This window comes from Dasypus novemcinctus, chromosome 3 (genome assembly GCF_030445035.2).
Source record: "Dasypus novemcinctus isolate mDasNov1 chromosome 3, mDasNov1.1.hap2, whole genome shotgun sequence".
NCBI lineage: Eukaryota > Metazoa > Chordata > Mammalia > Cingulata > Dasypodidae > Dasypus > Dasypus novemcinctus.
The window spans coordinates 181,580,830-181,598,587 of record NC_080675.1 but is presented as its reverse complement, the minus strand read 5'-3'; the positions used below and the strand labels follow the sequence as shown (position 1 = coordinate 181,598,587).

General features: G+C 39.9%; 1 pseudogene; it reads left to right on the top strand.

Annotated features, from left to right (window-relative positions):
* The first annotated feature begins 434 nt into the window (after nucleotides 1–434).
* LOC101413659 (UAP56-interacting factor pseudogene) lies at nucleotides 435–1,375 on the top strand (annotated as a pseudogene).
* The last annotated feature ends 16,383 nt before the right edge of the window (nucleotides 1,376–17,758 follow it).

Here is a 17,758-nt window from a genome sequence, read left to right as displayed (position 1 = left end):
CCCCAGCCACTCTGTGTGGGCAGGGTGCTATCAAGACCAGACCTCGGGCGGGGCGGGGGGGGCAGGGGTGTAAAGTCTTGGAAGGGAAGAAGTATCACTTTTTTCTCAAGTGGAGTGTTTACACCTTGCTGTAACTTTCACAAGAGTTATAATTTTGATAATAAAATTCTTAACCATAATAATAAAAATTAAAAGAAAGACAGACAACAGTAAGATATGAAAATGGAAAGCCAGAGGATGAAATGGACACAAAGTAACGCCTTTACAGTAGTACTAGTGAACATTAATGGATGGAACTCTTCAATCAAATGACATAGACTTGCTAGTTTGTGTGCATGTGTGAGTGGCAGCAGGCCTCAGACTTTATACCATTTATTTAGTGGTATAAAGTTCAGGCCTTCCCTCCTGACAGTTCCAGCATGACATCTCCGGTCATGAACCGATTTGGTACCCAGTTGGTGGGAGACACGTTGGCTCTGTGGCCACCACCAAAAACCTGCAGCACAGAAAAGCTAGGCAAAATTAATACGTCTTTGGATGATATAATCAAATTGAATTGAAAGGAAGGAAAGAAGCAGAATTCCCCAAGATTAAATAGACGACTCCAACAAAGTGGTACCCAGCAATTCAGGATGAGAATATCATGGGGAATCTGACAGAATTCTGGCTTTGATAAGAATAGTCTGAGCTGTAGAGTCATGCCTGGAAAGAGACGTCCTTACGGAGTTGTCACTGGCCTTGCAGCTAGGAAAGCAGCCGGAATTCAAAAGGGAATGAGTCCCGTGAATCGACTACCTCTAGGTGACAAGAATAGAGAGTGATATTTTCCTGTGTTAAAAAGGAAGGCAAACCTTTTGAGACAAAATGAAGTGCAGAGGAAACCATAGCTGTTCTCAAGAAACCTAATCAGTAAAATGGAAAAAATAACATTCCAGTCAATTTTACCAGAAGTGGAAATAAATTAAGCCATCAGAAAGACATACATCAGGCAACTTTTATTTTCAGAAGAGGCCTGAAGGTTCAGGCCCAGTTGAACACAGAACAACTACTAGATGACGTAGTAGCAAAGAGAACTCGTCAATGGTGGACTTCCACCACAAATGGAGGAATTTCATCTATACACACTGACAATCCTGGAGCGTGCAGTCCTCTGTGACACAGAAACTGTGCTTAACTCAGCCTGTTGTGCCCTCATTCTTGACAATCAGGAGCAATCTGACATAAAGTAATTCCTAAAGGTGTACCCCTACAATTTGACATAAATAGTGTTGAAAAAATGCAGGGATGACTTTGAATGAGCAATTTAGGATCCTAAAGGAACAACGAGTCAGTCACATTCAACAAAGGAGGAAGCCGCTTTGTAACGGTGGGATAGATCCCATGTCAGAGGGACTTTTGAGTGACGACTCTATTTGAAAAGTTGAATTGCTTGAGGGGTTTGTCATAGAAAGTCAAGAAACGTTATTGCAAAATATTCACAATATTTTTATTTTTGAAGTTTTTCTTTTTTCAAATGTGTAGAATTATGCCCTGAAAGAATAACAGGGAATAGTATACCTATCGTTCTTACAGTTTTCATGGTTGGCTTGGCATCACTATCTTCTATTTGACTTCTTTGGTTCCTCATGCAGCAGAAGAAAGGCAAAGACAGAAATTGATTATTTTTAGTGGCATCTCATCCCTGTGCCTAGTTTTTAGACTTTGCCATGGTAAATCTTGGTCTTTGGAAATATGAGTATTTCCTTTGTTGCTGTCACTTATACTTTAGTGGTGTTGAGACAAGTGTAGGTGCCATTTCTTCCATAGACACGTTTTTTTAAAACTCATTAGAATTTCAGTTTGGGGTTTGAAGATTTATGGGAACATCTGGAACAAAGTTGTGTTTTCAGGTAGTATTAGGCTAATCTCTCTAAGACTGGTAAATCTTTAGTGATAAACTTTTAACAAACATGTCCCCTAGACATGAGTGTCAGTTTGAGACGTCGGTGTTGAAGGCTGTCAATGCGCGTTTACGCGGTTACCAGATAGGGCCTTGGAGAAGGTCACAAGTGGGAAGTGACAGTGTGTTTAGTAACTGAGCAAAGCACCAGAGGAAGGAGCAGCAGCAGAACAGGCAACTGAGGTGAAAAACTTTGAAACCCAGGTCATAGGTATTCTTGTGTCTAGTGTCCACAAAGAATTTTTCAAACGATTTGTAAAAGAACTGTAATTATTAAAATGAGCTGAGTCCCTCAGACATTTTGGTAGTGAAATTAATAGCCACAAAGTTCTAGAATTTCTTCTTAATCAAAACGTTAAATTTTACAACATTTAAAACTTGTTAAATTAAGCAGTTTATGAGTCCAAAAACAAAAATATACTTGTTTATGTCACAAAGAAAAAAATGAAGAAGTGATAAGAGATTTACATTATAACCTTGCTTTATACCTTACTCAGATTAATTTTATGATAGAAAGTTCAGGCATTTGTGGGAAGAAAAGAATTTGGGGTGGGATCTTATGCCAAGATCTAAGAGTCCTCATATAGTTGCATACAGAGTAGGCTGGGACTGTCCCCCAATTGTTTATTCCAGTTGTACTCATTTCTACAATTATGCAATATAAATTAAACCATACCTCTTAAACTGTTGAAACATGAGTGCAAAATGAAAGAAACTGTGTGGGTTTTGTTTTTTTTTCTCATGAAAACGAAGCTGAATAGTTTGGAAAGACTGGTGAAGCCAGTGTTGAAGATTTTTGCATTCAAAGCAGTCATGGCTGAGTTAACTACAAAATATTGGGGAGAAATTAAAGCAAGATGAGCAATGATAAAATTATAGGTCAGGTTAATTTACAAGTGTTTAAATGCTTACAATACTTTAAAAAGAAAAAAACTTGGAAACCTGGAAATAGTTAATATTGCTCTGCGGACACGCTTTATACAAAAATACTAAAAAGTAGGACTCCAAACCAGTGTCCAGTGCTCAAAGAAATGAGTCCTACATCAATAAGCCAGTGAATGCACGTATGATTTTCCAGTTAAAACAGTGTACATTTTACATACATCATTTATTATTATTTCTTCTTGTAGGAGCAGACTATAGTCCAGCTTAAATCCCAGGGTTTCTGGAGGAATTGTCCAGCTTGGCACTTGATAATGAGCCCACATTTTTTTCTCTGCGTGGTGGTCAGTAGAGTAGGCAGAGAAGTCCTCAGAATTGCTTGAACATCGGAGTGAAAACAAGAGTGTAAAACCATAGAAGAAGATGGAGTGAGGTCTCCTCAAAGGGCGTGTGTGGAAACTCTTGTTAAGCAAAATTCCCCTGGTGGGAGCTGCAGTAGGTGGGCACATTTGAAAGTATCTTCCCAGTCTGAGCATCAGTCTGTGTACACTTCGAGGGACTGGAGAACACTGAGAAAACGGCATACAGCACCGCCAACAGAAATATGTGAAAAGCAAGCTATCTGCCCGGAATCCTGAGTGTAGTTGTGCTCTGAAAGCAAGCAAACGAGAGCCTCGAATTGCCAGGACTCACTCTGCTCAGAGGACCGAGGTAACTATAAGTAGCAGCACCCTGGAGGGACGACCAGGTCAGGCCGTGTGCGCGTGGCAGAGCACAGAATGAGTGACAGGTGTGCGGGCTGGCTGTGCTACTGCTCTCCAGTTCCCAGGCCCCTTTGAAGGTAGGCTTAGCCGTGTGCCTCGTTGGGTGAATGAAATGCAGGCAGCAATGATGAGTGTCACTGACAGGTGAAGCTCCCAGAGCCAGGAGGACCGTACCCTCCTCCCCGCCCCAGTTACTGAAGACATTCCAGCCAGCGGCTACTCCAGTTGCCTGTCCCAGGCTGAGAGGCTCCAAGCAGAGCTGGCAGACTGTGCAGACACACAATGTGAGCAGGAATTGTGTGTGAATTGTGCAGTGTGAGGGTTGTTTGTCACCAAAGCATCATTTAGCCTATCCTGCAAAACTGTTGCATGAAGGATTGAGTGAAAAAGCAAATCGTGATAGTTATGGAGAATACTAGAAATGCATACAATCCTATATGTTAAATTTTGCACACAACAAATGTTATTAGTTCAGCTGTGTCCCTTAGTTAAACGTGACAATTGGGGATTTACTATTAGGAAATAGAGAACTCAGGTTTGAGTGGGCAGCATCTGTCTTGTATTAGAATGCTCGGGTGGTCTATGAAGACATTGCTGAGACACTATGCTTTCTCATGGGAGAAGCGTGGGTACTGGGGGAAACAGCTTTACTTTTATCTCCACCCCCAGGGTAGTCTCCAGGATTGTGGATTATTGATTTGGCAGTGCTGAGCTTATCCCAACATTGTTGCTGTTCATGACCATTTGCATTTCTTCGGCATTTTTTTCTTGCAAATTTCTGTCTCCATCTTACAGACTTCAACTGGGATCTCCACAGGCCAGTATTGGGATCAGCTTAGGTTCTGTCAGGCCAAGAGCACAGCCATCAGATATGAAAAGAGACCATAAGGAGTTCCCTGGAGACCATCCTAAAAGAAAGAAGTCAAGTCTCCTCTGGGAACTCTTGGGTAAACCCATGGCACTTATGTTACACTAGATGGTGTTTCTTAGGTTAAGCCAGCTTCTCCAATGTTATTTTTTTAGGAGGTACTGGGGATTGAACCTGGGACCACATATGTGGGAAGCAGGTGCGCAACCACTGAGCTACAGCTGCTCCCCGTCTCCAGTGCTTTTAATATCATTTGTTACTCAGAAAATAATCTCCTGGTCATTTAATGGGGATCCAGAAATACTGCCTGTCAAATTGTGTGGAAGGAATCTGCATCTTCTTATAATTTGAATTGGTGAAAGTGCAATCACTTTTAACGCAAATTTAAATGGCGCATGCACCCCTAAATCAGGGAACCACAGGGACCTCTGGCAAGCTAAGTCCTCGGGGAAAAATTTCCATCCAAGTCTATCCTTATGCCTCCTTTTCTAATGAACACACCTGAAGCATCCAGCCTATTATCTTTTCTCTATTTCTATCTTGATTCTACAGCTGGTACCACCTACGTTTTATTCTTGACGTTCCTGTATTTCCTAAGGCTAGCACTGGAATAAGTTCCTCCCTCTCAATTGCATAATGTCAACTTTTTACTTTAAAAAGTTTATTATTTTCCAGATGGAAATAAAGAAAAATAAAGTAAAAAGTACAAAGCTTTGGGGCAAATGAAACAATGTAAGCAGTCACGCAATGTCCTCGTAGTTCTTATTCTATGGGTTGGCCACTCTGTAAATGGCAGTTGACTTGCCAGCCCCTTCCCTTGATTCTCTGCTGCCCAGATGGGGTGACAGGCTTTAGGAAGGCTCCCTCACCATTCTGGCCCTCAGTTTCTCCATCTGTGAGACAATGGAAGCCAACCCTTGGGCAGCGCTCTGCACTTTTCTGCAGGTTCTTTCAACTAGCTTGGACCTAACATTTTTAGAACCATAGTTACTGCCCCTTCACCATCAAAGAGACTGAGTGAATGAAGGTGGAGAACCTCAACCCCGAGCAGTGTCCCTTCAAGAACAACGGGCAAGTGAAGAATGCTGGGGGCACTTCAAGGCTGATGAGGAAGGCCTCACACAATGCACGCCTGTGAACCCCAGAAGTCTACAGGGCCCATGTGAGCAGGCAGAGGCCTAAGAAAGATCTTCAAGAAGATAAAGGAAGGTCAAATGGCTGCTACCAAAGAAGCCCTTTGGAATGAGTTGGTCCAAGAGATTAAGAGATGGCTCCAAGTGCCACTCTGAAGAAGTTCCTCCATTGGCAAACTTTTCTCTGTTGTGTGTCCATTTCTTTTAGAGATGGTAAGCTTCTTGAGAGCAAGGGCTGTTTCTTTCCCAAATTTGGATCTCTAGATCCAAGCTCAATGCCCAGTAAGTACTAGCTGCTCAACAAAGGTTTATTGAATAAAATGTATTCTCTTTGTGAGTATATCCTCTTATAATTCAATTTATTAAAAGGTTATAGGCAGAACTTCCAGAATGGTGGAATTTGGAACTCTATAAATCTACCTCTCCAGAAGGGCAATGAAAACATTGGTGAAAATAGTCAATATTTACTTTTTTTTTAGAACTCTGGGAATTAATCAATGTCTTGCATTTACCTGGGGAGTGTTTCTTCAAGAAAAAAATGCTGAACCTTGAAAAGAGCAGCAGGATTTGTGGCATTCTAACTTGACTAAACCCATGCCCTTTCCCCAATTCTTGCACAGACTTGAAAACCAGCAGCTTCACAACCACTGTAGCTATGCAAATTAGTAGTTTGCAGCCACCGGAGATGGAAGACTAGGTTTGGACCTCCTCAGAAAGCCCCACTGTCACTATTTGACTGTTTAAGGATCCCCTTAAGGGCACCATCATATTTTACCTGACTTGAAGTTCCATTCCACGGGTAAAGCCCTATGCCCATGGTGTTTGTTGAAAACAATCATCAACAGTTATTTAACATTGTAAAGTCCTAAGGCTGCAACACAAGTTGGGATAAACAAGAGACTAGCCAAAAAGTTAAAAGGAAGATCTGGAGAATGAGATGTCCATGGGGATCTTTGAAAGTCTCTGACACATTCCTGTTGGCTTAGAAGGCTGAATACATGCACAGGCTCTGTGCTGGCAATAAGTGATGACCAAGTCAGAGGTGTAAACTGCTGTAGTGTTGAATGTGTGCCCCAACAAACATGCAAACCTCGTCCAAAGGATGGAAGACATAATTGGGTTGAATCTTTAAAGGAAATCTTTGATGAAACATTAACTGACCACTAAGCTAACTGGGCAAAGATGCCAATGTCCACATGCTATAGGAATACAGACTTTATAGAATTAGTCGAGGAAAGACCTAAACAAACAGATAATGAAGATAACACAGCAATAACAACAAACACTGGGAATCTGGACAGAATCTGATTTCCATAGCTAACACATTATATTTTTAGATTGTCTAGTTTTTACACAAAATTACAAGACATGCCAAAAATTAAGAAAGTATGATCCATATACAAAAGCAATCAATAGAAACTGTCTCTAGATAGACCCAGATGTGGGATTTACTAGACAAAGATTTAAAATCAGCTTTATATATAAGTTCAAGGAATTAAAGGAAAGCGTGTAGAAAGAATTAAGGTGAAGTATAAGAATGATGTATCACCAAATAGAGAATCTCAATCAAAAGATAAAAATTATTTGAAAGGGAACCAAATGGAAATTCTGGTCTAGAACATACAATAACTAAAATGAAAATTCACTAGAGGTATTCAACAGCAGATTTGAGCTAGCACAAGAAAGAATCAATGAACTTGAAGACATCAATTGAGGTTATCCAGTTTGAGGAACAGAAAAAATATGGAAAAAAGGAAGAAAGTCACAGATTTATGGGACATCATCAAGTGTACCAGCATATACAAACAAGATGCACAGAAGGAGAGAAGAGGTAGAAATAGAAGGAATATTTGAAGAAATAATGATAAAAACCTTCCCATGTTTGACAACAAATACCTATACACCCAAGATGATCAAACTGGATAAACTGAAAAAAAGTCCATACTTACACCTGTTGAAAGACAAAGACAAAGAAGAATCTTGAAGACAGAAAAATGACTTATCACATACAAATGATACCAAGTAAGATTAATAGCTGATTTCTTATCAGAAGCCATGGAGGCCAGAAGGAAGTAGGAGAGTGTATTCAAAATGCTGAAAGAATGTCAACTAAGAATTCTATACCCCCCCCCCAAATTATCTTTCAAAAGTGAAGGAGAAATTAAGTCTTTTCTAGATAAACAAAAACTGAGGAATCATCAAGAGCAGATTTGCCCAACAAGAAATACTCAAGGGGGGCTTAAGCACTGAAGAGTAACTCAAATCCACACCAAGAAATAATGTGCACCAATAAAATAAAGCATAAATATATTCTTGTTTATAACACTTTATATAATATAAAATACAGTATAAATATATTCTTGCTTGTAACACTTTTCTTCTCCTATCTGATTTAAAATACAACTACATAAAGCAATAATTGTTAAACTGTGTTTAAGGGCTTAGATATATAAAGATATAATGTGTATGATAATGCACAAAGGAATGGGGAAACAGAGCTATCTTGGAGCAAGGTTTTCATATTGAAATTGAGTTGCTATTAATCTGAACTAGATTTAAGTTATCATGTTCATTGTATTCCCCAGGGGAAGCACTAAGAAATCACTCAAAAATATTCAGTGAAAGGATCAAGAAGGAAATTAAAAGGATACACTAGAAAATATGTATTAATACAAAAAAAGGCAGTAATGGAGGAATACAGAAACAAAAAACATAAGACTAAGCAGAATGGCAGAAATAAGTCCTACCTTATTAGTAATTATTTTAAATATAAATAGATTAAACAATCCAATCAAAGAGCAAAGACTAAGAATAGATTTTGAAATTTATGATCCTAAGCTATGCTCCATAAAAGAGACTTGCTTTATTTTTTAAAATATTTTTACTTTATTTTGTTTTTGTCTTTTTTTAAAAAAGATACATAGATGACAAAAAATGTTACATTAAAAAATATAAGAGGTTCCCATATACCCAAAAAGAGACTCATTTTTAGATTAAAATCCCAAGTAAGATAGAAATTAAGAGGGTGGGAAAATATATAATATGCAAACAGAAACCAAATCAGAGGTGGAATGACTATAATATCAGGCAAAGTAGACTACAATCAAAAATTGTCATTAAAGGAAAAGATTTTACAGAGACAAAAGTGTCAATTTGTTAGAAATACATAATTATATATATAGATGATCCTAGATGCATGAAACAAAAAGTGACAGAATAAAAGGGAGAAATAGACAATTCAAAAATAGTTGGAGATTTCAATATCCTATTTTCAATAATGGATAGAACAACAAGGCAGAAGTTCAACAAGAACTAGAAATAGAACACTGAACACTATAAAACTGCACCTAACAGACATCTGGAGAACACTCCACTCCATAACAGCGAATACACATTCTTCTCAAGTACACATAGAACAGTCTCCAGGATAAGCCATATGTTAGTCCGTTAAAGAAGTCTCAGTAAATTTTAAAGGACTGAAATCATACAAAGCATCTTTTCCAACTACAATGGAATTAAGTTAGTAATTAGTAATAAAAGGAAATTTGGGAAATTAAACTACAAACTTCTAGATAACAAACAGATCAAGGAAAAGAATGAAAACTAATATATATCATACTAAGACATATGGGATGCAGATAAAACAGTGTTTAGAGGGAAATTTATAGCTGTAAACACCAATAGTAAAAAAGATTGGAAATCACTGATTTCACTTTCCACCTGAAAAAAATTGAAAAAAAAAGAGGAGAGTAATTACAAAGAAAATAGTAGAAAGTGAATAATAAAGATTAGAATGGAAATAACGAGTTAGAGAAAAGAAAAGCAAGAGGGATAACTAATGAACTATAAAACTGGTTCTTTGAAAAGATCAGCAAAATTAACAAATTGCTAGTGAGACTAAGCAAGAAGAAAGCCAACATCACATTAAGAGGATTATAAACCATGACCATGTGGAATTTTCCCAGGAATTTAGCATTAGTTTAACTCTCAAATACCATCCAATATAAAACATCATATTAATAGGATAAAGGACAAAAACCATATAATCATCTGAATCCAACATGATAAAAGCAATCAAACTAGAAAAGAAGGAAACTTCCTCAACCTGATAAAAAGGAATCTGGAAAACACAGGTGACATCACACTTAATGGTGAAAGACTGGATGCTTTCCCCTAAGGTCAGGAACAACAGAAGAATGGTCACCTTCACCACTTCTTTTCAATATTTTACTGGAAATTCTTACCAGGGCAAGAAAAAGAAATAAATATGCATCCAGATTGAAAGGGAAGACGTAAAGCTATTTCTATTCACAGAGAGCATGATCTTGTATATAGAAAATTCTAAGGAATCCTCTAAAAATGATTAGAACTAATAAATTTCAGCAAGATTGCAGGTTACAAGGTCAATATCCAAAAATCAGTTGTATTTCTATACACTAGCAATCAACAATCTGAAATGAAATTACAAAAACAATTCCATTTACAATATCATAAAAATAGGAATATAGTTAACAAAGTAACCGTGCAAATTCAAGACTTGTACACTGAAAACTACAAAACATCATGGAAAGAAGGAAGAGCTATATAAATGGAAAGGCAGCACGTTTTTCACGGATCAGAAGATACAATATTGGTAGGTAGCAATACTCTCCAATTTCTTCTGCAGACTCAACACGCTCCCTATCAAAACCCAAGCTGCTCTTTTTCTCTTTTTTTTTCCCAGAAATTCAGTCTGATCCTGAAATTCATATTAAAGTTCGAAGGACCAGAATAGCCACAACGAACTAGAAAAGAACAACGTTGGATTATTTCTCAATTTCAAAATGTACTTCAAAGCAACAGTAATTAAGACAGCGTGGTACTGGCATAAAGACACACCTAGAGATCAATGGAAGAGAATTGAGAAGCCAGGAATAAATCCTGCCATTTATGGTCAACTGGTTTTTAAAAAAATTAATAGTGTTAAAGATTAACAGTATTAACCTTTATTAATTCTGTTTACGTACTGTGATTGCAGCTCGGCAGAAGAGACCTGGTGCTGGATGGAACCCAAGGGGCTTTTTCACAGGCTGGGAGGGCGCGACCCATTTCTGCAAGGCGTACCCAAGGGCTCAGGTCATTTTCGTTCACATCTACATTTCGGCAGCGCCGGTTCTCCCGCCGCAGTGCCCTCTGCCCCTGACCCACTGCCTGGCGACCACTTGGTTTCTCCGCCCCGGGGGAGCAGCCGAGTTCCGTGGGGCCAGCTGGGCTTGCGCGCAGCCTCTCCTGGGCGCCCGGGCACGGGCAGGTGCTGCGGGGCGCCCGGCGCCAAGGCCGGAGCGGGGGCAGCCCTGCCGTGGATCCACGGGGCGCGCGGGGGGACACGGCTTTCTGCCCCCGCGCCCCGGGCCCAAGGCCAGGCGGGCACGTGGGCACCGAGTTAGCGTCTAGGAATGAACGAGGGAGCGCGCGGACGCGGGTGAGCGCGGGCCATGGGTGCTGAGAAGCCCGCGCCCGCTGCCACCCCCCTGCGCTTGCCGCCCGCCCCTTTCCATTTCGGGACAAGACAGGGCGCCCTGCCAGAGCCCAGGACCCTTGCCCTGGAAACCCGAGCTTAACCCTCCCGGTCCCCGGCCCCGGCGGGCAAACCAGACCGAGGATGCCAGCTCGCGTGTCCAAGTCACCTGATTTTTTACAGTCTTTGAGTGCGGCAAAGTATAATCTTTTCCACGAGGTGCTGGGACAACTCAGCATCCATGTGCAAAAGAAGGAAGTTGTGCCCCTACCTTACAAGATTTTCAAATATTAACTAAAAATGTGCCATAGACCTAAATGTAAGAGGTAAAACTATAAAATTCTTAGAAGAAAATATTGGAATATATCTTCCTGACCTCGGGTTTGGCAAAGGATTTCTAGATGTGACACCAAAAACATGAATAACCAAAGAAAATAGATAAATTGAAAGTCCTCAAAATTAAATCCTTTGGCCTTGATTGGAAACCATCAAGAAAAGGAAGAGACTACACACCTAGTGGAAGATATTTGCAAATGATGTATCTGATAACTATTGAGAATAAGTAACTTACAATCCAATAATAAAAAGACAGGACCCAGTTAAAAGGATATTGAAATGTCTTTAAATCGACATTTCTCCAAAGAATTATACCAGTGACTAAAATGTACAGAAAAATTCTCAACATCATTAATCATTAGGAGTAGGCAAGCCCCAGCGTGCATCCACTCTGCACCCAGGAGGTTGAAATAAAAAAGATAAACAGTAGTAAGTGTTGACTAGGTGTGGAGGAATTAGAACCGTCATACATTGCTGCTAGAATTGCAAAATGGTACAGCTAATTTGGAAAACAGTTTGGGGGATTGGTCACTCAGAATGCTCATCATAGAGTTATTATTTTATATGACCCAGCAATTCCACTCCTAAGAATGCACCCAAGAAAAATGGAGACACGTGTCCACGCAAAACTTTTACATGAGTATTCCTAGAGGTGTTATTCATCATAGCCAAAATGTGGAAATGACGTGAATGTCCATCAAATGCGTAAAAATTAATGTAGTTTATCCATTTGGCACTGGAAAATTTGACTTGTATAGATGTTACTAAAACAAAAAGTTTAAAAGGAAAGTGGAGTACTGATTCATGCTACAATGTGGGTGAACTTTGAAAACAGCATGCTACCTGAAAGACACTAGTCACAAAACATCATATATCGTATGATTAATTTTAAATGAAATGTCCAGAACAGAAACTCTACAGGGACAGAAAGTAGATTAGTGGTTGTCAGAGTCTTAAGGAGAGTGAGAATGAGACTCCCAAGGTGTATGAGGTTTCTTTTTGGAGAAGTGAAATGTTGTAAAATTATACTGTGGTCATGGTTGCACTTCTATGTGAATATATTAACAACTATTTAACTGTATATTTTTAATGGGTGAATTTTATTATATGTGAATTATATCAATAAAACTGCTCAAAATTTACATTTTTGGGAAATGCCTCAAGTTTAGACATATAATTATGTTTACAAATTCTTTTCCAGTCAGTTCCTTTCCAGAATTTGATGCGTGTCTTTAATTAATAGTTCTCAACCCCTTTTTAGGAGGTTGTATCTAAACTGCATGGAGTGTTGTGACTTCAAGTATGATCTACAGACCAGCAGAGTCGGTGTAGCTGGGAGTATGTTAGCAATGCAGAATCTCAGACCCACCCCACAATTCTGGAATCAGAATTTGTATTTTGACAACAAGCCGGGTGATTCCAGGCACAGTCAAGCTTGCCATGCACAAGCCTGGGTAGGCTTCTGTTTTATACAGAGGTTGGAGAATTCCATTTCCTTCCTTGAGTGACTGAAAAGGTAGAATTGGGTATTGTTTCTTGGTATTTGCATGTTTTAAAAAATAGAATCCATCATGTTATTGAAATAATACATTCCAAAATAAGCATTTAAAATTTTTCATCCAAAGTTTTAAAAAGCTGATTGCCCTTTTTAGAAAAATCAAATCCAAAAAGTTTAGGACAAATGAAAAACCTATTGCAGTAGAAATTATGTGAGAGGGGGAGGAGTGGGGTATATGGAAATCCCCTATATTTTCTATATGACTTTTCTGTAACTTAAACCTTCTTTGATAATAAAGTGAAAGAAAATAAGCACTGGGTAAACATACAGAAGAAACTGGTGATGTACATAAAAGATAACAGATCTAATGGCAATGACAGATACAATGTGGAGCAGTTTGATATTGTTTATGAATTCCAAAAATAGATATTGGATTGTGTTTGTAAACTTATCTGTTCCTCTGGTCATATTAGATTGTATTAAATTCAGAGGCTTCTCTTTTACTTGATTAAATTATGATTAAGGCCATGATTGGGCCACTTCAGTAGGATGTTGAATCCCTACTCCCTTGGTGGGTGGGGACTCCCAGAGAAAACTACAGAGCAGAGGAAAGAGTTGGAGTTTTTTTTTTTGATGCTGGAGCCCCAGGAAGAAAACACACAGAGGAATAGAGATGGCTCCATAGACAAGGCAGAGGCCCCTGGAAGAGAGAGAGACTGAGAGTCTACAGCTGACCTTGTGGAGAGACCAGAGGAGCTGAGCCCAGAGAGAAACCAGAGATGAGCCTTTTGCCAGCCTATAGCTGATATTTGAAGAAGCTGTGGCCATGGAGCCTTAAGAGGGAGAGGAAGGCTGAACTCTTGCAGACGTCACAGCCATCTTGCTCCAACACGTGGCAACAGACTTTGGTGAGGGAAGTAATTTACTCTTTGTGGCCTTGTGACTGTAAGCTTCTACCCCAAATAAATACCTTTATACAAACCAAATGATTTCTGGTACTTTGCATTAGCACCTCTTTGGCTGATTAATACACAATGCAAATTTTTAAAAAATTATTTTTTATTTTTAAATATTCTTTAATTTTTAGATTATTTTTTAAAATTTATTGTTTGGCTTTGTTTTGGGGAGTTTTTGGATTTCAGAAGGGTCTCAAGAGTGGCAAGGGAGGATCACTGGGGTGGGGGCACGTGTGGGGAGGGGTGTACCTAGGCATGCATCTATGGAATATGAATGTGTTCAAATGGTCGTAGGGTATTCAAATGGTTGTAGGATGTTGTCTTGGTGGGCAGAAACCCACACAATAACTGAAAGAATATTGAATTTCATCTGGGGGAGTCCTGCTACATTCTCCAATAGAGTGGCGAGAATCCCCTGAGTACATAGGCAATGCCTAGTGAAGGAGGACAGGGCAATACACCATGCCCTTGATTTTTTCTTTTTTAGGAAATATGGGGGACTGAACCTGGGACTTCATACATGGGAAACAGGTGCTGGGTACACCTGCTCCCCTAGGCCCTTGATAGTATTGTATATTGCCTAGGAGTTACTCCTGCAAGTCTGTGCTGCTCAAACGTGGTCTCTCTCTAAGCCAAACGCAGCATATAAATGCACCCCAAGCATGGAACATGACTCCCAGGTATGAGCCTCCTTGGTATCGAGGGTTTATTGCCAAGCATCAACTAGTGATGTATTTGGAAAAAGACCTTGACCCAAAGGGAGCAAATATTAAATACAAATGAATTTTTATAGCTAAGAAATTTCAAAGTGAGTCTGAAGGTCATTCCAGACATTACACTTATGCACGTCTCTGGAGGATCTCACCGACTACCACAGTAAACAGTTCCTCAAGCAGGGGTGTTCCTGGGGGCTCTAGAAACATCTAGAAATGCTATAAGCAGGGCAGACAACCCCAGGAAATTGGCACCCCATTGGTCATCCTTACGTGCCCCCATGTATCAGAGTTAGACTCATTTATAATTTTCCTACACATGGCTCTTATATCCCTTTTATTTGAACCTATGATTAGCACTATACCTGTTAAATGTATGTCCCAAAGACTTAAATCTTCTGGCTGCTAATGAGCCCTGAATCTCAGCAGAGTTGCAGCCAACACCTGCTCTCCTGTTCATCAGACTCACCCAGGACAGTTAACAAAAGGGTGATGATGGACAATGCCCATTCCAAAAATCAGAGAGTATCTGTAACTGCAAACAAGACAGTTCCACCCATCTGCTCCATGGGATCTAAGCCCCCTCTCAAATGGAAGCAGAGTGGGCGTCATCATCCCCAAATCCTCAAGATAGAGGAATGAACAAACATTAAGTGGGGAATGCAACTATGGATTAAAGTATCCTTATTATTGTTTTAGTAATGGAAGAACTTCTACCATCGATATAGAGGCAGTCGCCACCAGAGGTTCTGAGGGGAGGGAGAGGGAAGAGTAGGTGTAACATGAGGCATTCTGGGGACACTGGAATTGTCCTGCACAACATTGCAATGACAGATACAGGTCATTATACATTTTGTCAAGACCTATAAAATTGTGCAGTGCAAAGTGTAAACTGTGATGTAAACTATAAACCATGGTTAGTAGAAAAAAATACGTACAGATTGAAAGAAAAAATATTTTCACTTATTCTTAAATAACCACTGTTTCTTTCTAATGGTATGTGCATGTGCATTTTGGGCACTAGCAAATTCTGAACCTTGGATTTAGATTAGACACACAATCCTCTTTTTCTCCACATCTCTCACAGAAACCACTTAATACCCAGATTTGCAAAGATATGATGAGATCATAGAAGGGGCAGTAGCAATCTAATGTTAAAACTATGACTTACCATGGACTATATAGTTACTAGTACAATTATAAAAATGTTTTAGCATCAGTTGAAATAGGTGTTCCATATCAAGGCAAGGTGTTAATAGGGTGGTATATAGGAATTCTGTATTTTATGTCTGATTGTTCTGTAAACCCACAATTTCTCTGATAAAAAACAACAACACACTATGACTTACCTTGAGCTAGCGGGTCCATGATATACGACAGATGCCCTGTGTTTCCCTCAAAAATTTAAAATACCGTGGAGGCACTGTGAATTCCCTGAAGTGTCCACTAGGGCCACAGTCTGTTTCTGGCAATCACTACTCCTTGCTGGGAGAAAGATCTAGGTAGTCCTTTTTCCTTTACATGATTTTATTAGAAATGCAGAAAATTGTAGCCAGTAATAGAGTCAAGAAAAAAAGGTAGAATGAAAAAATAAATAGCTCTAGAAAGGTATTTTTATACAGTACCACAAAAATAAGCTTATATTTTACACCTTTTTGATATAAAAATACAATTACAGCAGAGTACAGAGTACCAAGTGCCAATTTTTGACTTTTCTCTAATTTGAACAATGAATTAAGTAGAATCCCGAATGGACAGAAATCCATTGCTTTCTATTTTGCCTGACTGTTTTGACGTGTGATTTCTTGGTCTGAAAACTAGAATGGTAGTAATGTTCACAAGTGTACAAAAGTGTGATTGCACAAGTGTAATAAAGAATTAGCTCGTGTTAAACAACTGGTAGTAACCAGGGCTTCCATTTTCTTTTCCTTCAAGTAAGCTGATAAGTGGAAAACTGAAGCTGCATTCACCCACTTGCTTAAGTCTAGTTAAATTCAAAAGACAAGAGGACTATCCTCTTTAATCCTTCTAATAATAAAGAAAACATAAAAAGTAATTAGTGGTTATAATTTGTATTCAATACCTTAGCAGTTCGATAAGGCTTTGTTAGTGGACTCAGTAGATTTTATCTAGCAGTGCTTAGTAGGATTTAAGTCCATGTTACTTCATAAAGGATAGGTAGGGAAGTGGACTTGGCCCAGTGGTTAGGGTGTCCGTCTACCATATGGGAGGTCCGCGGTTCAAACCCCAGGCCTCCTTGACCCGTGTGGAGCTGGTCCATGCGCAGTGCTGATGCGCGCAAGGGGTGCCGTACCACAGAGCGGTGTCCCCCGCGTAGGGGAGCCCCACGCGCAAGGAGTGCATCCCGTAAGGAAAGCCGCTCAGTGCGAAAGAAAGTGCAGCCTGCCTAAAAATGGTGCCGCATACACAGAGAACTGACACAACAAAAAGAAACACAGATTCCTGTGCCGCTGACAACAACAGAAGTGGACAAAGAAGAAGACGCAGCAAATAGACACAGAGAATAGACAACCGGGGTGGGGGGGGAGGCACAGGAATAAATCTTTAAATAAATCTTTAAAAAAAATAAAGGATAGGTAACTTGGTTTCTGACAAGGAAAGATTTCCCATTTCATTTCCACTGGTTCTTTTTTGTTTTTTTTTAAAGATTTATTTATTTATTTATATTTATTTCTCTCCCCTCCCCCCCCCCCCAGTTGTCTGCTCTCTGTGTCCATTTGCTGTGTGTTCTTCTGTGACTGCTTCTATCCTTATCAGTTGTGCCAGGAATCTGTGTCTCTTTTTGTTGTGGTATCTTGCTGCATCAGCTCTCCTTGTGTGCGGCACCATTCCTGGGCAGGCTGCACTTTCTTTCGTGCTGGGCGGCTCTCCTTATGGGGCGCACTCCTTGCGCGTGGGGCTCCCCTACGTGGGGGACACCCCTGCATGGCACGGCACTCCTTGCGCGCATCAGCACTGCGCATGGGCCAGCTCCACACGGGTCAAGGAGGCCCGGGATTTGAACCGTGGACCTCCCATGCGGTAGAGGGACGCCCTCACCACTGGGCCAAGTCCGCTTCCCAAAAAATATATTCTTAAACGTAATCCATTCCTGTGGATGTGGCCCCATTATAAGTACTTTTTGATGAGGTCACTTCAGTCAAGGTGTTGG